At 43.5% G+C, this 26240-nt stretch overlaps 1 long non-coding RNA gene and 4 other non-coding genes across 5 annotated transcripts; 4 read left to right on the top strand and 1 right to left on the bottom strand.

Moving 5' to 3' along the window:
* The first annotated feature begins 390 nt into the window (after positions 1 to 390).
* On the top strand, positions 391 to 462 carry TRNAP-AGG. Its single transcript has one exon. It is a non-coding gene; the product is annotated as a tRNA-Pro (tRNA).
* Positions 463 to 1649: 1187 nt separating this feature from the next.
* TRNAK-CUU lies at positions 1650 to 1722 on the top strand. The gene has a single exon. It is a non-coding gene; the product is annotated as a tRNA-Lys (tRNA).
* An 18561-nt stretch (positions 1723 to 20283) lies between these two features.
* Positions 20284 to 20374, top strand: TRNAY-GUA. Its single transcript is given in 2 exon segments — positions 20284 to 20320; positions 20339 to 20374. It is a non-coding gene; the product is annotated as a tRNA-Tyr (tRNA).
* A 379-nt stretch (positions 20375 to 20753) lies between these two features.
* Positions 20754 to 26096, top strand: LOC111525901. The gene is made up of 2 exons (XR_002726229.2): positions 20754 to 20962; positions 23445 to 26096. It is a non-coding gene; the product is annotated as an uncharacterized LOC111525901 (long non-coding RNA).
* Positions 23280 to 23352, bottom strand: TRNAA-AGC. Its single transcript has one exon. It is a non-coding gene; the product is annotated as a tRNA-Ala (tRNA).
* Positions 26097 to 26240: the final 144 nt, after the last annotated feature.

Raw genomic sequence — 26240 nt, 5'->3', positions numbered from 1 at the left:
TTTTCTATGGAAAATGCTGATCTCAAGTTGCGAGCTCCAAGTGGGCTTTGTTAGCCCCATACCTGTGGGTGAGCTCCAGCGCTTGTCAAAAACGAAACTTATTGGGCCTCGCCTCCAGATGCTTTGACTCAGATTTGAGAGGGAACCCAGATTTCTGCGTTTGAAACAAACGCCACAGTTGTTTCTTTTAGAAAGGATGAGTCAAGAGCCCTTTGAGATAACAGTCCTTAGGATTGGATTGAGGGAAAATTCTGAGACTCTCGTTGACCCGATAATTCTTTTAATAAAGTTAATTAAAGGTATTATAAATTATAGTTGCATATAGTTACACGTACTTTTTTAAAAAATTTAGTAAATATTAAATATATTTAAAATACATTACATTCAGGTGGCTCGTTGGTCTAGGGGTATGATTCTCGCTTAGGGTGCGAGAGGTCCCGGGTTCAAATCCCGGACGAGCCCAGGTTTTGTTCCTTGCTTTTGAATCTGGCTGCCTTCACCCAGCCTTAGTTTCTAAGTTAAAACTTTCCAGTTAGAAGTGTCGGTAATCGTGGCATCGATATGCATTCAAACCCAACAAGTGAGTTGCGATCTCTAGTTAAGGACTTTTTTTTTTTTTTTTGGCTTCTCTTTAGTTTTCCATCCGCTCTACAGAGACTTTTGCAAGGGCAAACGTTTCCGGATCTTCTAGAAGTTCCGACTCCACGATTGTGTTCATGTGAAATATGTTAGAAATAAAATGGCCACATCTTAATTCAGTGCTGCTTATTATTGATTCATTACATCAAAGGATGGATTTAAATGGGAAGATTAAGAGTCAACGTGTTAGGAACCTTTGAGTTATTTCGACTTTCCTCGTTGCTATAGCGTCAAGTACTACCCTGTCATACATATCAGGGTTCTACTTTCTTCTGAGAAGGAGCATTTTTTCTCTCCTCTTGGAGCGTACCGTTGGTATACTAATTAAGTAGATTTTTTTTTTGATCTATTGTGCTGAATCTACTTTTGCGGTTGGCGGTAAACACAACATACAAAAATCACTGAATCCTATATTGCAGTGGTTGTCAGATTCTTTATATTAAAATATAATTGCAACCCTGCCCCATTTTCTGTGTGATTATGAAGGGCAACAAATGAGAAAACATACGAGTCCAGCAAAGGTGAGAGAACACCGCAGACATTTTCTTGAGGGCCATATCCACATAGCTTGGCAGGAGGGGCAAGAATTGATGAGTTATGAGAACAAGAGAGGAATGCCTCACTGGACCACGGAGAGGGTCCAAGATATTGTTTGGGCTCGAGGACCTAAGGTCCTTGGGACTATGCTTGGAGCCACATTGGTAACCGGGTCTGGAGTTTTGGGTGTGCCAGTGCAGGCATCACTCTGGTAAGCATCCAATGACACTGACTTTTAGGTTCTGGAAACATTCTGTGGTCTATCAACACAAATTGGTGAGAATGGGGAAAAGAGGGAAGATGTAGAGAAAGTGAGTGGAATGCATGCTAATGATTCAGATAATGTTTACGTTCTTTGAGCTTCATTTCATCTTACCTATAAAATCAACATAAACATAAAATCCAGAATCCCAACTGTACAAAAGAAGTTATGTATACTCTTAGTATGTTGGGGAAGACCTAGCACCTCGTGAGCCCGGCTAGCTCAGTCGGTAGAGCATGAGACTCTTAATCTCAGGGTCGTGGGTTCGAGCCCCACGTTGGGCGCTTTGTTTTAATTCATCCTCAAAAGTTTTCAGTTTCTTCATTGCTATCCAAAAAAAAAGGGCATTATTAAAGTTCATCTACCCTGGAAGAATGGAATTGTGTGATCGTGGTGACCATTTTAGCCTTACTGACTTGACTGACATATTCTAGCTTTCTCTGAAATTCTAGCTGAACTTAGTCTCAGCGCTCCCTGGTGTGGATACACTTTTCTCTAGCCTAGAGGCTTTGTAAAACCAGAGATACTTAAACATAGGTTATGTAGGTCGGTGGTAGGGCATGAGCTCTTGTATATTTAAAAAGTTCCTGGGCTGATTCTGAAGCACAAATCCCAGCAAAAAAGGTTTAGGAGGCAGGAAGAAGGATCCATGACTATAAGTCAAAAAAAAGCATACCATACACCTCTTCTTTGATTTCAAAAGCCCAGTTAGCCACATACTTTCCTCTCACTTCACTAATATAGTTCTCATCTCTTCAGGTCTCAGGGCAATATAAAGAAAATGCTCTAGCTCAGGTATCCAAGACTGGCTGTACATGTGAATCACCTGAGGCACTTTTAAAATTTTAGATTCCTGGGCCCTAACTCAGACTCACAGGATCTGAATCTCCAATGGTTTAGAAACCATTGTTTTATAAGGTCCTTTTTATATTTTATGATACATATAGCAAGTTGGCTACCTATTTAGTCTAGAATTCCACAGGAAATCAACACCTTATGGAAAACACCACCATGTTTCTGTAATAGATGTAAGGTATTAGCTTTTTGGATTGAGAAACATGATATTACATGTTTTCCTGCCATTCCCAGTTCAGGAAAACTCCAGAAGGATGAGCTTCTGATTAATACATGTTTCATACATAAATGAAACGTACTTATCCATTCATTCATTACACACGTTGATTGAGAACCATAGGTGTTAGGCATCGTTTTGGGTGTTTGAGATCCATGAGTGAACAAAACTAAGATTTCTGCCCCTCACATTCTATGGAGGGAAGCAAACAATAAGTATTAAGTATAAAAGTAACAAATTAAAAGTTAAGAAGAAAAAAAGTCAGCTACGTAGGATGTTAGAATGTAATTGGAAGCGCTAGGAATGCTGCGGTGCATGTTGCAGTATTGGCTAGGGTAGTAGAGCTGGGTCTCATGGAGGTGACATTTGAGCAAAGACGGTCAAAAAATATTATCAAAAAGAGTCCCTAGACCGGGCCTGGTGGCTCACACCTGTGATCTCAGCACTTTGGGAGGCCGAGGCCGGTGGATCACTTGAGGTCAACAGTTCCAGGCCAGCCTAGCCAACACGGTGAAACCCCGTCTCTACTAAAAATACAAAAATTAGCCGGGCCTGGTGGTGCACGCCTGTAATCCCAGCTACTCTGGACGCTGAGGCAGGAGAATGGCTTGAACCCGGGAGGCGGAGGTTGCGGTGAGCCGAGATGGCGCCACTGCACTCCAGCCTGGGCCACAAGAGCGAAACTCCGTCTCAAAAATAAAAATAAAAACATTAAAATAGGCCGGGCGCCGTGGCTCACGCCTGTAATTCCCAGCACTTTGGGAGGCTGAGGCAGGCAGATCACCTGAGGTCGGGTGTTGGAGACCAGCCCGACCAACATGGCGAAACTCCGTCTCTACTAAAAATACAAAAATAAAAATAAAAAAAATTAGCCGGGTGTGGTGGCGCATGCCTGTAATCCCAGCTACTTGGGAGGCTGAGGCAGGAGAATTGCTTGAACCTGGGAGGCGGAGGTTGCAGTGAGCCGAGATCGCGCCATTGCACTCCAGCCTGGACAACAGGAGCGAAACTCCGTCTCAAAAATAAAACAAAATAAATAAAAATAAAAGAGTTTCTAGCTGGGCGCGTGGCTCAGGCCTGTAATCCCAGCACTTTGGGAGGTCGAGGTGGGAGGCTCACTTTGAATCAGGAGTTAGAGACCAGCCTGGCCAACACGGTGAAACCCTATATCTACTAAAAATACTAAAATTAGCCGGGCGTGATGGTGTGTGACTGTAATCCCAGTTACTCAGGAGGCTGAGGAAGGAGAAACGCTTGAGCCCGGGAGGCGGAGGTTGCAGTGGGCGGAGATCTCACCACTGCACTCCAGCCTGGGAGACAGAGTGAGTCTCAAAAAAGAAAGTTTCTAAGTAGAGGAATCAAGTAGAGCCTAAGGCAAAAGCACAGTCTGGTTTACTAGAGAAACAGCAGGCGGGCCAGTGTGGCTGCAGCAGTATGAGAGAAGAATGGTGGGAAGGAAGTCAAAAAGATATGGAACCTTCCGGGCTTTAAGGACTTTAGATTTAACTGAGAGATGGGAAGTCTGTGAAGGTTCTGAAGAGAAGAGTAACAGTGTTGCGGGAAGTCAGGGACCCCGAACGGAGAGACTGGCTGAAGCCGCCGCAGAAGAACATAAATTGTGAAGATTTCATGGACATTTATTAGTTCCCCAAATTAATACTTTTATAATTTCTTACGCCTGTCTTTACTGTAATCTCTGAACATAAATTGTGACGATTTCATGGACACTTATCATTTCCCCAATCAATACCCTTGTGTTTTCCTATGCCTGTCTTTACTTTAATCTCTTAATCCCGTCATCTTCTTCGGAAACTGAGGAGGATGAATGTCGCCTCAGGACCCTGTGATTGTGTCAACTGCACAAATTGTTTGTAGAGCATGTGTGTTTGAACAGTATGAAATCTGGGCATCTTTAAAAAAAGAGCAGGATAACAGCGATGTTCAGGGAACAAGAGAGGTAGCTTTGAACTGGCCGCTGGTGAGTCGAAAGGAACAGAGCTGTATTTCTCCTCTTTCATAAGCAAATAGGAGAAATATCGCTGAATTCTTTTTCTCAGCAAGGAACATCCCTGAGAAAGAGAATGCACCCTGAGGGTAGGTCGATAAATGGCCCCTTTAGAAGCGTGCGGTCTTTTATGGTCGAAGCCGAAGGGATGAAATAAGCCCCGGTCTCCTGTAGAGTTCCCAGGCTTATTAGGAGGAGGAAAATTCCCGCCTAATAAATTTTGGTCAGACAGGTTGTCTGCTCTCAAACCCGTTTCCTGATAAGATGTTATCCACGACAATGCGTGCCGGAAACTTCATTAGCAATTTTAATTTCGCCTCATCCGGTGGTCCTGTGATGTCGCCCTGCCTCCATTTGCCTTGTGATATTTTATTACCTTGTGAAGTATGTGATCTCTGTGACCCACACCCTATTCGTACACTCCCTCCCCTTTTGAAAATCGCTAATAAAAATTTGCTGGTTTTACAGTTCGGGGAACATCACGGAAACTGCCGACATGTGATGTCTCCCCCGTACACCCAGCTTTAAATTTCTCTCTCTCTTGTGCTCTTTCCCTTTATTTCTCAGCCCAGCCGAGACACTTAGGAAATAGAAAACAATCCACGTTAAACTTCGGGAGCGGGTTCTCCCGATATAACAGAATCTAACTTACCTTTTAAAAAGATAATTTTAACTGTTATGTTGAGAAAAGACCTTAGGGGGACAATGATAGAAACAAGGAAACCAATTAAGAGACTCCTGGTGACAAAAAGTATTAAGAAAGATCAGAGTGCTAGCAGGGAAAGAGGAGAAGTGGGTCTCTCTGGAAGGCTGAATCAGTAAGATTTCCTGGTAGATTTGAATGGGAGTGAGAATAGTCAAGGATAACTTTAAGATCAGAACACCAACCTTATATATCCATACCAATGAATAAAAGTGTTGAGTGGCCCAGTGCATTTTTTAAAAATTGCCCTCAAACTTGGAAAGACTGAATTCACATATAATGTTCTCTATTTAATCAGAGCAAAACGGGTTCAATGATAACAAGAGTTATATCACTGTGAAGACTTGATATACCAGGTCTGCAGCCCACTGCATCTGTAAGGAGCCCCAGAACATGGATATTGCGTTGAGAGAATGCTCACCTCCGAGCACGCTGGAGACACGATGACAAATTACCACTGTCTGTCCTCTGCCATCCAACCCTTTCTTCTTCTTCTTCTTCTTCTTCTTCTTCTTCTTCTTCTTCTTCTTCTTCTTCTTCTTCTTCTTCTTCTCCTCCTCCTCCTCCTCCTCCTCCTCCTCCTCCTCCTGCCTCGTCCTCCCAAAATGCTAGGATTACAGGCATAAGGCATCACAGGCCCTTTTTTCTTTACTCAGTAACCTGAATATTAACAGTTATTTATCACTTGCTCCATGTGATGTTATATCCAGTTTTAAAACTATTCCATATTTTATTTACTTAGATAAATAGCACATAGAGTTGGGCACAGGAAATTACAAGTATTAAACTACATGGGGACTGTCGCAGTGGTTTAGGTCTGTAATCCCAGCACTTTGGGAGGCCAAGGTGAGCGGATCACTTGAGCTCAGGAGTTCAAGACCACCCTGGCCAACATGGCAAAACCCCATCTCTACAAAAAATACAAAAATTAGTTGGATGTGGTGGTGCTCATGTCAAGTTCCAGCTACTGGGGAGGCTGAGGTGGGAGGATCACTTGAACACAGGTGGCAGAGGTAACAGTGAGCCATGATTGCACCACTACACTCCAGCCTGGGTGACAGAGTGAGACCCTGTCACTAAATAAATAAACTAACTAACTAACTAACTAGATGGACTCCCTAGGATTTGGGTGTATTGTTGGTATATACACCATGAAACCGAGAATTATGAGTTAACATAAAATGGATGAATTTGACCACAGTAACTTTTCTTCAGTACAGTGAGACTTGACTGTTCTCTAAGTCTACTTTATAAAATATATATATATATATATTTTTTTTTTTTGAGGCGGAGTCTCGCTCTGTCACCGGGACTGGAGTGCAGTGGCCGGATCTCAGCTCACTGCAAGCAAGCTCTGCCTCCCGGGTTTATGCCATTCTCCTGCCTCAGCCTCCCGAGTAGCTGGGACTACAGGCGCCCGCCACCTCGCCCGTCTAGTTTTTGTATTTTTTAGTAGAGACGGGGTTTCACCGTGTTAGCCAGGATGGTCTCGATCTCCTGACCTCGTGATCCGCCCTTCTCGGCCTCCCAAAGTGCTGGGATTACAGGCTTGAGCCACCGCGCCCGGCCTTGATACAGTGTCTTTCAAAACAATTGACAAACACATTTTTATTAAGCACCTTTTCATTGCTGGACATTTAATAAAAATATGAACATGATATAGTCCCTGCCTTCAAGAAAGCTGCCAGCAAGACTACTTTCAGTGATCGTTTCCATAGTTTGTTACTAGAGAAGTTTCTCTGAATGTATAAAGCAGTGTAAGAAAAAAGAAAAAAAAAAGAGAAAAGAAAATTGCCATATATCTACTGGGTGAATGTGACTGATTTAACAAAAATTACATCCACAGCTATGTTTTAATTGTCTGGCAATAGGAAATGAAGATGCAGCCAGGTGCGATGGCTCATGCCTGTAATTCCAGCACTTTGGGAGGTCAAGGCAGGAGGATTGCTTGAGGCTAGGAGTTCAAGACCAGCCTGGGCAACATAGCGAGACCCTGTCTCTATATTTTTTTTTAAAAAAATTCTTTTTCAGAAAATACAAAAATTAGCTGGGTGTGATGGTGCACACCTGTAGTCCCAGCTACTTGGGAGGCTGAGGTGGGAGGATCACTTGAACTCAGGAGGTTGAGGCTTCAGTGAGCTGTGATTGAGCCACTACACTCCAGCCTTGGTGACAGAGCAAGACCCTGTCTCAAAAAATTAAATAAAATAAAAAAGGATAAAGCATGTGCATTGCTTTACGCTTCTGTAAATAATTCTAGGATTTGAGTGCTAGAAACAGCATCAAAAAAAGTTAGTGGGGCCAGGCGTGGTGGCTCATGCCTGTAATCCCAGCACTCTAGGATGCCGAGGCAGGTGGATCACCTGAGGTCAGGAGTTCGAGATTAGCCTGGCCAACATAGCAAAACCCTGTCTCTACCAAAAATACAAAAATTAGCTGGGTGTGGTGGCTCGCGCCTCTAATCCCAGCTACTTGGGAGGCTGAAGCACAAGAATTGCTTGAACCCAGGAGGCAGAGGTTGCAGTGAGCCGAGATCACATCACTGCACTCCAGCCTGGGTGACAGAGTAAGACTCCGTCTCAAAAAAAAAAAGTTAGCCTTGTATGGATATATGATTTTAAATATAATCTTAAAAGCAATCTAAAATGAAAATTGAAAATATTTGGGCCCTCTAATGTATTACAATATGAAATACCAGCATCATCTATGAAATACTTTAGCCAAAAATATTTTAAGTTGAATTGAATCAAGTTTCTGGACATACCTTCTAATTTATAGAACATAGAGGATCAAATGCAACAAAACTATGAATCAAATGGTCTTTAAAAAGTCAACGTTATAAAAATATTGAGATACTAAAGACATTACAACCACATGGAATGAGTGACTCTATACTGAATTCTAGTTCAAAAAAATAAATACATAAATATATTCTTGGGATAACTAGAGAAATTGGATCATAAGCCAGTTATTTGATACAATGAAATTACTGATACTTTTCCCAGGAGTGATAACACGTTTATGATGTGTAGAATGCTCTTACATGTAGGAGTGCTTGCTGAAGTGTTTAAATGGTAAAGTCATCACATCTGTCACTTATTTTCAAACAGTTCAGCAAAAGAAATGTACATGCTGTGTGTGTGCACACACAAGAAAGAGAGATTGATTTAAAGCGAGTATGGCAAATACTAGCAATTGTTGATTGTGGAGTGTATATATTGTTCACTGCAATATTATTTCAACTCCTTTTTGTAAATTTAAAGCTTTTCGGCTGGGCGCGGTGGCTCAAGCCTGTAATCCCAGCACTTTGGGAGGCTGAGACGGGCGGATCACAAGGTCAGGAGATGGAGACCAGCCTGGCTAACACGGTGAAACCCCGTCTCTACTAAAAAAATACAAAAAACTAGCCAGGCGAGGTGGCGGGCGCCTGTAGTCCCAGCTACTTGGGAGGCTGAGGCAGGAGAATATGGTAAACTCGGGAGGCGGAGCTTGCAGTTAGCTGAAATCCGGCCACTGCACTCCAGCCTGGGCGACAGAGCGAGACTCCGTCTCAAAAAATAATAATAATAATTTTTCATAATAAAAAGCTATAGAGAGAAAATAACCTCCTTCAAGAGTAACATATAAAAAACACGACACAACTAAAAACTGTGATAATTGTGCCCCTTTTGTAATTTCTGAGAAATCTCCAAACATTGTCTTCTATTTTGTAAAGGAAGAAAGCTTAGGCAAGAGTTTATTTTAGGGACAAGCCTAAGAACATGTTCTCTTTATTATTTCTGTTTTAATCCAAAGAACTTCTTCAGATGTCAAAAGTCATGTAAGATTTGTGTATGGATGAGATTAGAGCAAGGCAAGTTCCTGGCTAATGATTCACATTAAGAGGCTGAACATACTGGGTTTGAAAATGGCTCAGGCTGGGCACTGTGACTCATTCCTGTAATCATACCACTTTGGGAAGTTGAGACCAGCCTGGCCAACATGGTGAAACCCAGTCTCTACAAAAAATACAATAATTAGCCAGGCATGGTGCCTGTACTCCCAGCTAGTCGGGAGGCTGAGTAGGAGGATGGCTTAAGCCCCATGAGGCAGAACTTGCAGTGAGCCATGTTCATGCCACAGCACTCCTGTAGCAGGAGGAGTCATAGACAAAAATCCCTCAGACACTGGATTGTGGAAGGAAATAGCTTTATTCAGCTAGGAGCATTGGCAGACTTACGTCCTAGAAACTGAGCTCTCCGAATAAGTAATTCCTGTCCTTTTTAAGGGCTCACAATTCTAAAGGGGCTGCGTGAAGTGGGGGTCGTGATCGATTGAGCAAGCAATGGGTACATGACTGGGGGCTGCAATGCACCAGTAATCAGAATAAAACAGAACAGGGAGTTTCACGATGCTTCTTCATACAATGTCTGGAATCTATAGATACCACAAGCAGTGAGGTCAGGGGTTGAATTTTAACTACCAGGCCTGAAATGTGGCACCGGGCTGTCTGACTATGAATTTCACTTCTGTCTATTCTTTTAACTTCTACCTTTTCAGCAAACAAGAAATTAAGTATAAGACAATATGAGGAGTGGTCTCCTCTCTCACTCCAATCTGGGAACAGAGCCAGACCCTGTCTCAAGGAAAAAAAAAAAAAAAAAAAAGATAAAAGATAAAACAAATAAAGAAAAGAAAACGGCTCAGTAATTGGATTGGGATTGTTGCAAAATTTGAGAAACTAGGTGTTAAAGCATGTACAGTGGCAGCACATTGTATGCACTATATGTTAATAAATAATTACTTAATACTGGTGAGGTTTGGCAGGGTAATGGGTATGTGTTAACTGAAAGAGGACACCGACATCTAAAAAAGGCAACGTTCTTACCAGCTGAGAGCTGAAAACACAGCTAATATTTAATTATTCATAGAAGGAAAATAAAATGAAGAAAAATCTCAACTGATCTATCTTCTATTGTTCTGAAATTTACAGCTCGTTGCTTAAAGTAGGTCTAGCAAAGAGAATGGAGTCAAAGCTCTTTTTTTTTTTTTTTAACCAAATAACATCTATTAACATCTCAAGGAACTCTTGATACAATATGGTTCTTTTCAAATGTAAATTATTGTGACAGGCAAACAACCAGGAAATAAAAGACTGGAAGAACTGGTTAAAGACACACCTAATGCCATAAAAGTTCACAAGACTACTTAAATATAAATAATAGTTTATTAACAATCTTGTACTTTTAAAATTTACATTGGTAATTCTAAAATGCTTTGAGTGACATCAGAATCACCTAAGATGTGGGAATGACAATCAATTAATTAATTTATAATTAATCTAAGAAAAGTTATATACATATTAGAGACCAGGAAGACTAAAGTGGCTTCTGAATTACTGTGTTTATGAACCAAGAACTGGATTATGAAGACTTTTATAAAATCATCTTGAGGTAGGAAAAAAACCAACGTTCTGGGAGTACGATGCCCATTTTTGTGTGTGTTTACAATATTGTGATTGCTGTAATAATCAGGCAGTGAGAATACTAGCTCTTCATCTGATAAGCCACTGTAACCCTCAGGTCCTTATTAACCCTTTATAGAGCTGGTGATATGGTGTGGCTGTTTCCCCACCCAAATCTCATTTTGAATTGTAGTTCCCAAAATCTCCGTGTGTCATGGGAGGAACCCAGTGGGAGGTAATGAAATCATGGGGATGGTTGCCCCCGTGCTATTCTCTTCATGGTAATTGCTCATGAGATCCAATGGTTTTATAAGGGGCTTCCCCCTTCACTTGGTTCTCAGTCTCTCTCCTGCCGCCCTGTGAAAAGTAGGCACCCTTCTAGGGGCATGCATTATCACGTGAAAGTATACCAATGTTAAATACAGAAACAATAGACTCTAAGGAGACTTCAGAAAGGAAAAACAGTAATATAAAAAAGGTCAGAGCCGGGCGTGGTGGCTCACGCCTGTAATCCCAGCACTTTGGGAGGCCGAGGCAGGTGGACCACGAGGTCAGGAGATTGAGACCATCCTGGCTAACACGGTGAAACCCTATCTCTACTAAAAGTACAAAAAACAAAACAAACAAACAAACAAAAAAACGTAGCTGGGTGTGGTGGCAGGTGCCTGTAGTCCCGGCTGCTCAGGAGGCTGAGGCAGGAGGATGGCGTGAACCCGGGAGGCGGAGCTTGCAGTGAGCAGAGATGGCGCCACTGCACTCCAGACTGGGCGACAGAGCGAGACTCAGTCTCAAAAAAAAGAAAAAGTGGTCAGAAAAGGGATACCTCTCATTGACACCTATTAGACAAGTACAGGACAAGATCTTGACAGGGAGTGGAGGGATATCCTGCCCTATCTCATTAGGGTTACTCTGTGAGGCAAGACCAGGAGTGGAGATAGGTCTGAAACAGCCATGTTGTAATAAGTCTTTCCAAGAAAACGTCACTACATTATTTTGGAGGACAGTATGAAAGGTAAGGTAGCAGAGAGAATTGGGGATAATCAGAAAATAGGCTATCTCACTCAGCTTTCTTCCTATTTGTTTATTTATGCCAAAGAGTCTCCCTCTGTTGCCCAGGCTGTAGTACAGCGGCGCGATCTCGGCTCACCGCAGCCTCGACTTCCCAGTGAGGCAGGAAGATAGGATCTGGAGGCAGGGAACATAAGGCCAACTCACACTTCAGCTATAACAGGAAATATCCTCTCCCTAGGGCATACACGGAGTAAATGACTTTGTAACTTTACTTCATCCTCTTCATTTACATAGGGTGTACCCCAAGTAGACGGTGTTTAAACTCACAAAAACTCTGTAACGGGGCCTTTGAGCGCCTATGCTCAGCCCCACTCCCACACTGTGGAGTGTACTTTCATTTTCAATAAAACCCTTCATTCTTTCCTTGCTCTGTTTGTGCGTTTTGTCCAATGCTTTGTTCAAGACGCCAAGAACCTGGACACCCTCCACCATTAACACCAGGCTCTAGTGATCCTCCCATCTCAGCCTCCTGAGTAGCTGGAACTGTAGGCAGGTGCCACCATGCCCAGTTAATTTTTGTATTTTTTGTAGAGACGGGGTTTTGCCATATTCCCCAGGGTTAAATTTTTTTTTTTTGAGATGTAGTCTCCCTCTGTTGCCCAGGCTGGAGGGCAGTGATGCGATCGGCTCAACTGCAACCTTCACCTCCCGGGTTAAAGCGATTCTCCTGCCTCAGACTCCTGAGCAGCTGGAATTATGGGCACAGAACACCATGCCCGGCTAATTTTTGTATTTTTTAGTAGAGACAACGTTTCACCATGTTGGCCAAGCTGGTCTCGAACTCCTGACCTCAGGTGATCCGCTGGCTTCGGCTTCCCAAAGTGTTGGGATTACAGGCATGAGCCACTGCACCCAGCCCAAAATTTCTTTATTAGGCATTAATAACTGTTATCATTTATTAAAACCCTGCCACAGTCAATCAAGGCCCTATACTATGTGCTCGAAGGCTAACTGAACACAAGACAGACCTCAGTTAGTGAAGGCTACATAAGTAATGCCTAAACATATAGGTACTTTGAAATGTTAGATGTTTTCCTGACAGTTATCTAAAGTCTAGTAAAAGTTTACGGACTTTACCATTCACTTTTCCTACTTTTCTAGCTCTTTTGGTTTTTACTTTTTAAAAATCTTACACTTCTAGCATAGAATACCTTTAACCAAAAGTCATGGGGGAAGGAGAAGTTATGAATCAATTAAAAAAAAAAAAACTCAAGGAAAAAAATGATAAAATTTTACTCTGAAAAGCTTCTAAAAATACTGATGTCTGCTGGTATGTATAAGGCATGTTTTAACCATTTTATGGCATTCTTCATGTTAGATATTTGCAATCAATCTATATAGCATACCAGGGGAGAAATTTATCTTAAAGCAGGGAAGTTGTTGGCAAGTATGATTAATTTAGCTTTGCCTTGTGTAATCATTTTTAGTATCTGTCTGTGTCCCAGCACATATTTCCTAATTTTCATAATTGCTTGCGTCTAGAGTTCAGAGAGTTTCCAGGACTTTTTCCAAAAGACATATGTTTACATTAGCAAAATACACTTTTATTATAGTATGGTGTAAATCATCAACCAGCAAGGTTCTACAAATTCAAATTCCAAGCATTCTGAATCAGACCTTCAAAGCCAAAAACCTTTATTTCCATAACTGACTCATGACTTACTCTTTGAGCTTTTAAATTTTGACAGCTTTTGAGGACAGAGGCTGTCTTGTTTTCTGTGTGTTCCCAGCACTTAGCATAGGACCTGGAATAGTCAGTGATCAATACATGTCTGTGAACATACAGGTCACTGCTGTGTACATATTGCTTCCTTTTAGTACTTTTATTCTCAAAATTACAACAGCTGAAATGTTCACTCATTTGACTACCAAGATCAATGTAAAATACACAAATAAAAAAATCAAGTAACTTTTAGATCTTGCTCACACATACATAATCCTGGGATGGATTCAAAATGTCTCTACTTAACTTTTGTCAGGAATCTATTCAAAATGTCACTACTAACTTTTGTCAAAAGTGATTCTGGGCAGGGTGCGGTGACTCACGCCAGTAATCCCAACACTTTGGGAGGCCAAGCTGGGAAGATTGCTTGAGCCCAGGAGTTCAAGACCCGCTTGGGCCACATAGTGAGACTACATCTCCATTTTCTTTTTTTTTTTTTTTTTTAAGTGATTCTGGCCAGACACAGTGGTTCACACCTATAATCCCAGCAGTTTGGGAGGCTGAGGTGGGTTGATCACGAGGTCAGGATTTCGAGACCAGTCTGGCCAATATGGTGAAACCCTGTCTCTACCAAAAATACAAAAATTAGCTGGGGCACAGTGGCGGGCGCTTGTAATCCCAGCTACTAGGGAGGCTGAGGTAGAAGAATCGTTTGAACTTGGGAGGCGGAGGTTGCAGTGAGCCAAGACTGGGCCACTGCACCACTCCAGCCTTGGTGACTGAGCAAGACTCCTTCTTGGGGAAAAAATAAAAGTGCTTCTGATCAATCACTTCCTTCAAAATTCCTATCTAAGCAAGGGCAACATAGTGAGACCTACGACTCAACATACTGAGTCTCTACAAAAATACAAAAACAAAATAAAACAGCCCATTAGCTGGGTATGATGATATGTGCTTTCATCCTAGCTGCTCAGGAGGCTGAGGGGAGAGGATCCTTTGAGCCTAGGAGTTCAATACTTCTATGAGCTCTGATCCCACCACTGCACACCAGCCTGGACCACTGCACCCCAGCATTAACAACACAGTGAGACCCTGTCTCAAAAAAAAAAAAAATTCGTCTGTAAGGACTATAACTCCATCTACAAGGCTTTCCTTAATTAATCTCAACCAAATCTGATCTCTTCCATAGTCTAAATTCTTGTGTACTTAGCTTTTTTTGTGGTACTGTTTGGGACTTGTTTTAATGATTACGTTATTACTCATATGCTTCCTATGGTGTTATTCTTGAATTCTTTATACTCTAATTTAACCAAAGATAAGGCCCAGCTAAAAGGCTTTCCAAGTACCCTCTGTGGGTTCCCCTGTTTGAGCCTGTGGGAGTAAGGCAGCAGACAGCACACTCTGAGAAATGAATTCTGTTTCATTTGATATTCACAACTATCCCCTTAGGATCTGTATTATCTTCATTATCATCATCTCCATTTTGCATAAGGCATGAGGAAGTTAGGGAAGTCATACTACTTGTGGGACATTGAAGTGGCTAAAACGCCTGTCTGTGTTCTTTCCATTACATCACACATAGGAGTAAATAAACCATCATGTTGCTGTAACTTTTACTACCAAAATTCATTATTTACTTTTAAATTGTGTTCAAAAGAGTCTATGTACACGATTAGTTCAGTTACTGTTGAAACACATGCCACAGAAATTGGTTCTTCACTCACTCCCGAAGGACCCAAGCGGCCTCCACTTGGGGTTCCTGCGGCTTTATCTGGCGCTGCTGCACCACGTCCTCCCCTACACGTGGGGGTCGGGGGTCCGATTTCCTCACCCTCAAGGGACCACGCACTCGCAAAGAACCCAGGGCCTCTTCCACCAGCCCGCAGCAGGTACGCAGTAAACCTTTACCGAATGAATGAATGGAAAACTGCGAATTAACCTTATGTTACTTTGCAACATGGGCTGTATGTATGTATATATGTGTGTATTTATATATGTTTTGAGACGGAGTCTCGCTCTGTCGCCCAGGCTGGAATGCAGCGGCGCGATCTCGGCTCACTGCAAGCCCCGCCTCCTGGGTTCACGCCATTCTCCTGTCTCAGCCTCCCGAGTAGCTCAGCCTCCCGAGTAGCTGGGACTACAGGCGCCCGCCACCACGCCCGGCTAATTTTTTGTATTTTTAGTGGAGAGGGGGTTTCACCGTGTTAGCCAGGATGGTCTCGATCTCCTGACCTCGTGATCCGCCCGCCTGGGCCTCCCAAAGTGCTGGGATTACAGGCGTGAGCCACCGCGCCTGGCCCGCATTTTTTTTTTAATGACACTTATTTGATCTATAAATACGCAGATGCACAGAGCGCCACTCTACAGCCTTTCATGTCACCCGCGGAGTTCTGCAGCCGTGGCGGCAACTGCGCCTGCGCACCTGGCAACACAAATAGGCCACACCCTTGCCACCACGTGACCTCCTCCCCATCACGCGACCCGTTGCTCCCCACGCTGGCCCAGGATTGCAAGTTTCCGGTTACCTTTATTTCGCTGGTTTTCCGAACTTCCAACGGAACGTGCTCGCCGTCCGCTTGCTGTCCTCTTGCTAGCCGCTAGCTCCGGATGGCTACCATTCGGAAAATCAGCTCCGCTATCAAACACAAGTGGAAAGAAAGCGTGTCGGATAGAGTGAAAGCGGGTGAAAAAGCTGAGAAAGTGGAAGAGGGCGACGGGTCCCCAAGCCCTTAGCTCAAAATGACCATCCGGGAGCAGAGATACCCTTTGCGAAGCTTTCGTTTTCTTTGTGTGTTTATTCGTCAACGCAGGTGCTCCCCTCGCCACTCCCTCTTCACCTTTCCCTGTGCGAAAGGCTTTGCAGTCTTCCAATTAGCAAGTCAATGAAACCGGACGCCAGGGCACCCACCCTGGGCCCTGGCCTCTGGCGCTACTGATACTCTCTTCTCTTGCACTACAGCGGGAGTGAGGTGGGGGACTGGAAGGGGCAGGTGGGACTGGAGACTCATCTCCCACCTGCATCTAAGAATACTATTTATGAAGGAGAGCAAAGGAAAGCAAAACCTTTCCAGCTTCCCGTTTTCACATTGGGTTATATTTTGTTTTGAAAATGAACACATAGAAGATAATTTTAGCCATACATAGGATAATCATAATTCCTAACCTACAAGAATACAATTTGTCATGCCCGTCTCATAATCCTTCAAATATAACGTTTGTTCCCATCACTTTCCGCTGTCCCTCAAGTTTCCTTCACGCCTGTCTTCTCTGTCTGAATTTTCTGTAATTTGGCGCTGGAGAAATGAAGGAGTGGATCCTGCCTCAGGGCGGATGTACGATTACACACAAGTATGAGCCCCAGTCCACAAGCAAAGGCAGGAAGGACTTGTGCTTGGAAGACTTCATAAATCACATTTATCTTACACTGGGTGGTTCTGTTAGTAGGTCAGACTTTTAATATGAGTGTTCACGCTCCTTCTTGTGAAGGGGAAACCCAATTATTTTCTTTCACAATCAAGGGTTTGTTGGGAGAGTGGCAGGAAGGAGGAACTTTTTTTTTTTTTTTTTTTTTTTTTTTTTTTCCTGAGATGGAATTTCGCTCTTGTTGCCCAGGCTGGAGTGCAATGGCGCGATCTCGGCTCACCGCAACCCCCGTCTCCCTGGTTTAAGCGATTCTCCTGCCTCAGCCTCCTGAGTAGATGGGATTACAGGCGCCCGCCAACATGCCCAGCTAATTTTTGTATTTTTAGTAGAGACAGGATCTCGCCATATTAGCCAGGCTGGTCTTGAACTCCTGACCTCGGGTGATCCACCCGCCTCGGCCTTCCAAAGTGCTGGGGATTACAGACGTGAGCCACCGCGCTCGGCCTGAACTTCTTTTAATGATGCCAATCTTATGGACCTCAGACATCGACCTCAGACATCTCTCAGTGAGAACTTGCTGGCATTTTGTGTGGAGAACAGAACTGAGAGGACCAATCTGGACAAGGGGAGCCAATTAGAAAACTGCAGGCCCAGGATTATCTTATTTTCATTCTCTCTTTTTTTTTTTTTTTTTTTTTTTGAGACGGAGTTTTTGCTCTGTCGCCCAGGCTGGAGTGCAGTGGCCGGATCCCAGCTCACTGCAAGCTCCGCCTCCCGGGTTTACACCATTCTCCTGCCTCAGCCTCCTGAGTAGCTGGGACTACAGGCGTCCTCCACCTCGCCCAGCTAGTTTTTTTTTTTTTTTTTTTTTTTGTATTTTTTAGTAGAGACGGGGTTTCGCCGCGTTAGCCAGGATGGTCTCGAACTCCTGACCTCGTGATCCGCCCGTCTCGGCCTCCCAGAGTGCTGGGATTACAGGCTTGAGCCACCGCGCCCGGCCCTTATTTTCATTCTCTAGAGCAGAATTGCAATAGAGTGCTATTGACATTTTGGACTAGATATTATAATTCTTTGTTGTGGGGGCTGTTCTATGCATTACAGGATGTTTACTAGCATTCCTGTTCTTTACCTACTATATTCCTCAGTCACAGCTATTTACCTACTATGTTCCTCAGTCACAACAATTAAAAATGTCTTCTTACATTGTCAGATGACCCTTGTGAGGGCAAAATTGCTCCATTACAGTAATTACTGCTCCACGAGTATGTAGCATTGTTTTGGCTTACTATTTATTTTTGAGACAGGGTCTGGCTCTGTCGCTCAGGCTGCAGTGTGCAGTGAAACAATCATAGCTCACTGTGGCCTCAAACTCCTGGGCTCATGGGATCCTCCCTCTTCAGCCAGTCCCAGTAGCTGGGCCTACAGGCGCCCGACCACTACTCCCAGCTAATTTTTGTATTTTTTGTAGAAACAGGATTTCACCATATTGGCCATGGCTGATCTCAAACTGCTGGTCTCAAGCGACTTACCTGCCTCAGGCTCCCAAACTACTGGGATTACAGGCCTGAGCCACCAAGCCCGGCCTAGTTTACTATTTATTGATTAGGGTATTTTTTCAGCTTTGTAAGGGACCGTCGTTAACCTGTAGACAACTGTGATGATGCAAATGAACTTCGTCTGATATTTAGTTATTTTCCGTCCTGTAGAAACAGTAACAGTTGTATTGCCCTATGGGGCAGTTTCTAGTTCTCTATCTCACTCTGCAATGTTAATTTACAGCATCGCTTCTTTCAGTGACTATCAATAAATTCTTTGAATCGGTTTTACCATCTTGATGATTCCCTCATTAGTGAATTAAAACTTTGGCAAGTGTTTATTTCATATTCGTATAATAATCATGCATTTAACCGTTTGAAAAGTGTATTTTGACCAAATGCAGTAAATACATCTATGAAATAGGATAACTTATTCAGTCAATTGAGGTTGGAGAGGAGATAAAACATTACGTTTAATTCATCCAGACTCGCCCCACTCAAATGAATGTTTCATGGACTTGAGGAGATTAATGGCCAAGTTAAATGTGCTTTCAATTCTTGTTCAGAAAAGAAAAAATAAATCTGTGTGCCATAAAGGAGTGAACATTGGGCTCAATGGACTACCTGCACAAGAAGGATCATTTGCCCTGTGCATGTTGTATTACATGACGAGGTAATTATCTTTAATGGAACATGAAGAAGAATGAAACAGATTTCTTTTCCTTTTTCTTTCTTTCTTTCTTTCTTTTTTTTTTTTTTTTTTTGTTTGTTTGTTTTTTTTGAGAGGGAGTCTTGCTCTGTCCAGCAGCTGGAGTGCAATGGCAACATTTCTGCTCACTGCAACCTCAGCTTCCTGGGTTCCAGTGATACCCCTGCCTCAGCCTCCTGAGTAGCTGGGATTACAGGCGCCCACCACCATGCCCGGGTGATTTTTGTAGTTTTAACAGAGACGGGAGTTTCACCATTTTGGCCAGGTTGGTCTCGAACTCCCGACCTCAAGTGATCTCCCCATCTCAGCCTGCCAAAGTCCTGAGATTACAGAGGTGAGTCAACAGGCCAGGCCATAATGAAACAGATTTCCGATGCCAGATTCCACAAGTGGATTTCTTCGTTAATGAGGGAGGATAATAGCTATTCTGAGCTTCAGAGTCATAGAAAACTAGAGAAGAACTTTACACTTTGCAAAACTAATATTTGAAATGATATTACCTTGTGTTAAAGTTGATCATTTAAAAATGTATCATTTTAACACCCCCATGGATAGGTTTTTGCTGAGTTAAGAATTAATGTGATGGCCAGCTGCTGTGGGCTCACGCCTATGATGCTAGGACTTTGGGAGGCCAAAGCAGATGGATCACTTGAGGCCAAGAGTTCCAGACCAGACTGGCCAACATGGCAAATCACATCTCTACTAAAAATACAAAAATTAGCCAGGCGTGGTGGCTTGCGCTTGTAATCCCAGCTGTTCGGAGACTGAGGCGGGAGAACGGGAGAATCGCTTGAACCTGGGAAGCGGAGGTTGCAGTGAGCTGATAGAGCGAGACTCAAAAAAAAAAAAAAAAAAAAAATTAGTATGCGTTCGAAGTTGCATTATTTAGCCTGCTCTTCCTTCTCCTCCTCCTGTCAATTATCTCAATAAAATCTCATTAAAATTGCAGTGTTAAAGTGTTTCAAATTCTATTTTTAGGTAGAGATTAAAATTGGTTATGTAATGCATTCATCACAACAGAAGATGGTCATTGCTAAATTCTTATCAGTTCCTTGTGCCTCCTTAACATTTTATGTTTCTTTTTGTAAACCAGTGAGAGTGGTGCTCCTGTTTTCTCTCTGTTTCAGAGAAAAGGGCCTCTGAATATCAATCAATTCCGAAGGGGGACTGGATGTCAAAAAGAGTATCAACAACATAGATTAAATAGGACGGCAAACGGCCACGATTGCCCAACCTCGCGCAGAGATGGCATCCCCAGCAGAGAGCGACACTTACGCGAATCCTTCGATAGCTCAGTTGGTAGAGCGGAGGACTGTAGTTGGATATTTCCTTAGACATCCTTAGGTCGCTGGTTCGAATCCGGCTCGAAGGAATTCGTGGGGTTTTTTTGGGCGTATAAGTTTTAAGATTTATTCTCAGAAATCAGTATTTCACTTATACATATCCTCGATGAGAATCTATTATAAAACTATTCTGGATGTGCAATGAATCTCTTTAATTTTTTATTATTCTCCGTAATAATTTTTAACACGCGCCATCAAGACTTCATCCCTATAATTCATATAATCCAACTCTCTTAGAAGTCCTGGGCACTGAGGAAGTGAATCAGACACTGGTCCACTGGGCTAGAGATCCACAGAGGCCTCTCCACCCCTTAACCCCGGATCCACAGCCTGGGGAAAGGGGTGGCTGGTGGGAATTACTCGGAGCAACTGGTAATTGGTGGGGCACGCGCGTCCCCTGGTGTTCAAAGTTCTGAATCGTTGAGAGAGTTACGTGCTGAACCACTAGCGTCTGAACCCTACACATTTGAAGCCAGGATGACATTCAGGGAGTCTATTCGCCCTTCTCCTTTTAATTGTCAAGGTGGTGGCTTTCGACCCTAGCTGAGAATATGTGGTAGATACTAGAATCACCTGGGGAGATTTTACAACGCATCTATGCTTGGGTTTCTTTGGAGGTAAGATTCAGGTATTGTAGTTTCAAAAGCTCACCAGGTGACTTTTACGTACTGCAAGTTTTGAAAAACACTGGTAGAAGCGAATTATTTTAGGAGAAAATAATACATACGGGAAAAAATGGACAGGATTTCCTAGCCATATAGGAAATTAGCTCACGAAGTAGAAATCTGGCATAACAGTGGTACATATTTGCTAATTTTGTGTCAATCTAATTACAATATATTAACCCCATTGTACCCTTTTGTGTCTCAAAATGTGATCCCAGGTACCTATGAAAGAGTTCTAATGACAAATATCTTTGTCTAGATCAAAGTAAGGAAGCGTTTTCTGAGGATTTTGTGCCTGGCAATTTCTTGTATGTGCCTTCCCATGTTTCCAAACTTTTATTTTTTATGAAAATAATTCTCAAACTTGGATATGTATCAGAACCACCCGGAAAACTAATAAAAAACACAGAAGCCCAGGCTTATTGAATTAGGGTGGTGGTTGGAGAGCCCTGCCCAAAACGCATTGGAAGCCACTCTTATTAAGGGCTGGAGATGGATCTAAACTGATAGCTCCCCATGAACTTGCTTTTTGAAAGCTGGTTGGGGGCAAAAGAAAAATGGCCTTTTGTTTGTTTTTTGAGAGGAGTCTCGCTCTGTCGCCCAGCCTGGAGTGCAGTGGCTCCATCTCAGTTCACTGCAAGCTCCGCCTTCCGGGTTCAAGAGATTCTCCCGCCTCAGTCTCCCGAGTAGCTAGAATTACAGGCGTCCGCCACCACGCCGGGCTAATTTTTGTGTTTTTAGTAGAAACGGGATTTCACCATGTTGGCCAGGCTGGTCTGGAACTCCTGACCTCACGTGATCCACCTGCCTCGTCCTCCCAAAGTGCTGGAATTACAGGCGCAAGCCACCGCACCCAGCCAGAAAACAAAACAAAACAAAAAATAGGTATTTTGAAAGGTAATGTTTGGGCCTTGAATGCGACATTTATTAAATAGTCCTGAACTAAGCTTCTTGCCAAGGCACAATAGATTTCGGTCCAGAGAGATTCTCTGTTACAATTCTCCTCCCATATGCCAGCACCAGTAACAGCAGAAGACCCCCACCCCCACCCTCCGGCAAGTTATAGCAAGATTACTTCAGAAGAGGAAGAGTGAATGTCAAAACAAAACAAAACAAAACAAAAACCCTCAAACATACCTACATATCTTTGGCTCTCCCTCATTTTATTTTATTTGTTTATTTTTTTTGAGACGGAGTCTCGCTCTGTCGGCCAGGCTGGAGTGCAGTGGCGCGATCTCGGCTCACCGCAACCTCTGCCTTCCGGTTTCAAGCCATTCTCCTGGCTCAGCCTCCCGAGTAGCTGGGATTACAGGCATGCGCCACCACGCCCGGCTAATTTTTGTTGGGATTCATGCACCACCAAGCCCGGCTAATTTTTGTATTTTTAGTAAAGGACGGGGGTTTCACCATGTTGCCAGGCTGGTCTCGAACTCCTGACCTCTGGATCATCCTGTCTCGGCCTCCCAAAGTGCTGGGATTACAGATGTGAGCCACCACGCCCCGCCCATCCATTTTATTGAGATAATGGGAGTGCATTTGTTACAGTTGTAACAACTCGAGGTGGTCCTCAATAGGTCGGACATGTAGGAAATCGATTCTAAGAATAAAAATGTAATTTTAAAAATCTTTTAAAATTTATAATACAGGGCCAGGCGCGGTGGCCCACTCCTGTAATCCCAGCCCTGTGGGAGGCCGAGGCGGGTGGATCACTAGAGGTTAGGAGTTCAAGACCAGCCTGGCCAATATGGTGAAACCCCGTATCTACTAAAAATATTCCGGGTGTGGTGGCTCACAGCTGTAATCCCAGCTACTCCGGAGGCTGAGGCACAAGAATCGCTTGAACCCGGGAAGCGGAGGTTGCAGTGAGCCGAAATCGCGCCACTGCACTCCAGACTGGGCGACAGAGTAAGTCTGTCTCATAAAAAAAGGAAAAGAAAAAGAAAAGAAAAATATTTGTAATATGTCCTCAGTCTGCTCTGATAAAAATGTAATACATAAATGATCGAAGTGCCTAATAGATTTGCCAATGCACCTGGCAGAGACCAACGTTCAGAACTGAAAACCGTGAGAGAAATTCCAAAGAACCCAGCTCTGTCTACCACAGAACAGTCTGAGGACTAGGTGGTGAGGGAATCTTGAGCTTGAAGGAAAGACCACCCCCATTATGATATGGGAGTGTGTTGTTAGCTGTTTATGAGTCAGCAAGACATTCATGGAAAGATAGGAGTAAAGGCCAAAGGGTAAGGTGGGAGAGGAAACTACATAAAACTGGAGAATGCGGGCATCGATCCCGCTACCTCTCGCATGCTAAGCGAGCGCTCTACCATTTGAGCTAATTCCCCTCGTGGAAAAGTATCATTTACATCCTTTACCCTCTTTGATATCTGGAAGTAATTCAGGACTCGCTGCTATTTCAATTGACTTTCGTCATTAGCCAATAGGAAAAAAATGAAGAACTGTATATCAATGGTAACTAAAGAGCCTCAGCATGACTTCTGCCCCTCAGCGCCATCTATAATCTGTTTTACCATGTCGGATCCCGTCAGGAGGAGACCACGGAGTGCAGGTGAACCAGGGAGTCAGAGTCCTTAGAAACAGCTGTCTTGGGGATCCGGGAAGAGTTTAACACTGGAATCACATCTACGGAAACCGGAAACTGGAAGCAAATTGAAGATGCAGCCAGAAGGGAAAATCAAGTTTTTCAAGCAATGAGGTTCGGCCTTGGCCTAACCAATAGTTTCTACCACTCTCCGCACCCCTAAAATTTTCATCTATTCATCTGGTTCCAGAAACAGATTATCCAGCGTCTTTATAGATCTACGAATGTCCCTTAAAGTCGGGAGCGGTGGTTCACGCCTGGAATCCCAGCACTTTGGGAGGCCGAGGCAGGTGGATCACTTGAGATTAGGAGTTCGAGACCAGCCTGCCAATACGGTGAAACACCCGTCTCCACTAAAAACACAAAAAACTAGCCGGGCATGGTGGCGCAGGCCTGTAATCCCAGCTGCTCGGGAGGCTGAAGCAGGAGAATCGCTTGAACCCAGGAGGCAGAGCTTGCAATAAGCTGAGTTCGCACCACTGCATTCCAGCCTGGGCGACAGAGTAGGAAGACTCCCTCTCAAAAAGAAAAAGAAAAAAAAATCCACTTTTTGTCTGGCTTTGTCACCGCCGGAGGACCTGTGGCCACGAGGGGGCGTGCGTCCGATTTGATTTCTCTATTCTAATTTCTGTAGTCCTGATTTCGATCAAGGGGTGTACAAATTATTTTTCTAAGGTAAATATTAGCAAGAGAAGCGAATATACTTAAGGCTGCAGACTTAGAGGCACAGTGCACAAAGACAAATGCTTTAGTTGCCACTTTTTCTTCTGGGCCTACTGAGTACCAGGTACTGTGCCAGGTGCTAGGTGCTAGGTACTGTTCAGCAGAAGCTAGTTGGGAAAAGAATGATCCGTTGGGCATTGTTAGAGGCCCATCACTCTCAGAAAAGCCATATGAAAGCTGTCACCCAACATCTGCACCTTCAACTGCTTCTTTTCCAGAAATTCCATCATTAGAAACTTATTTTTTTTTTATTTCCTAGTCTCAATGAAATTGGGGCAAGATGCTAAAAATTGAAAATGGAGAAGACAAAATATCTTATGTAAGAAAGTGACTATGCTGCTCAGGACATAACACGTCTTTTAAAGACCTTAAGACAACCTTTAGTACTTGCTCTTCTCTTTTGCTTTTTCATTGCAATCATGGCTGACAAAGTGGATAACTCTGTGGAAAGAAGACCTCCCAATTTCCTGCCCCCACCATTTTAGACAAGAGAGTTAAAAACTCAGATATTAGCCAGGTGCAGTGGCTCACTCCTGTAATCCCAGCTCTTTGGGAGGCGGCTGGATCATTTGAGGTCAGGAGTTCGAGACCAGCCTGAGACCAACATGGCGAAACTCCGTCTCTACTAAAAATACAAAAATCAGCTGTGGGCTGTGGTGGGTGCCTGTAATCTCGGCTACTTGGGAGGCTGATGCAGGAGAATCGCTTGAACCTGAGAGGCAGAGGTTGCAGTGAGCAGAGATTGCACCACTGCCCTCCCTCCAGCCTGGGCGACAGAGCAAGACTCTCTCAATAAACAAACAAAAAACCAGATGTTCTAAGTGTGTGTAGAAACCCACCATTCATCTCGGAACTTGGCTCAAAGTCAGCCTTGCTTTGAGGCTCACACCACCTAGGTGCTTTCTCCTTCCACCCTGGACAGAATTTATCCAGTCAGTTTGGCCTCCCCTTACTCTTTTCTGTTTATTTTCTATGACTCTATTAGCAGTGCAGGTGTGGAAATGAGGTGAAAGAAAATTAGCCCAATCCCATAGTTCAGATCCATGGGTTGTGTGTTGGCATGACTGCAAACTGGGAGCAATTGGTTTGCCTAGGGCTTTTGAATTGGGAGTTCTGCTTTCCAGCAACATTGGATTAGGTATCAAATTTTACAACTTCTTAGCCTACACAGAAGTAAATTAAGGTCAAGAAACCCCATCTCTACAAAAAGTACAAAAATTAGCTGGGCTTGGTAGCATGTGCCTGTAGTAGTCCCAGCTACTAGGGAAGCTGAGGTGGGAGGATCATCTGAGGAGGGTGAAGTTGCAGAACTGTGATCATGCCTCTGCACTCCAGCCTGCGCGACAGAGTGACAGACTGAGCCGCTTTCTCAAAAAAAAAAAGAATATCTTAAAGTTCACATGGAAGTTTTAACAGTTGTTAGCAGTAGTTAAACTATTGACTCTCAACTCCAAACCCACTGCTATGGACTGAATTGTGTTTCCTTAAAATTCTGTGTTGAATCCCGAACCCTTAAAGTGACTTAGTTGGAGTAAGGAAGTAGTTAAGGTTAAATAAGGTCGTAGGGATGGGCCTTGATCCCTAAGATTAGTTTCCTTATAAGAGGAGACAGAGTACTCAAACCATGTGAAGACACAGCAATAAGACGTCCGTCTGCAAGCCAGGAAGTGAGCCCTTACCAAGAACCAAATCAGTTAGCAACTTAATCTTGGACTTCCCAGTCTCCAGAACTGTGAGAAAATAAATTTCTGTTGTTTTAAGCCACCCAGTCTGTGGTATTTTTGTCACAGCAGCCTGCTAGAGTTTGAATGTCTGTGTCCTTCCAAAATTCATTATACTGAAATCTAAGACCCAATATGATAGTGTTAAGACGTGGGGACTTTAGGAAGCCATTTGGCCATCAGAGCT

This window comes from Piliocolobus tephrosceles, chromosome 5 (genome assembly GCF_002776525.5).
Source record: "Piliocolobus tephrosceles isolate RC106 chromosome 5, ASM277652v3, whole genome shotgun sequence".
Taxonomy (NCBI): domain Eukaryota; kingdom Metazoa; phylum Chordata; class Mammalia; order Primates; family Cercopithecidae; genus Piliocolobus; species Piliocolobus tephrosceles.
Note: the sequence above shows the minus strand (reverse complement) of the source record. Positions and strands in the feature narration are given on the sequence as shown.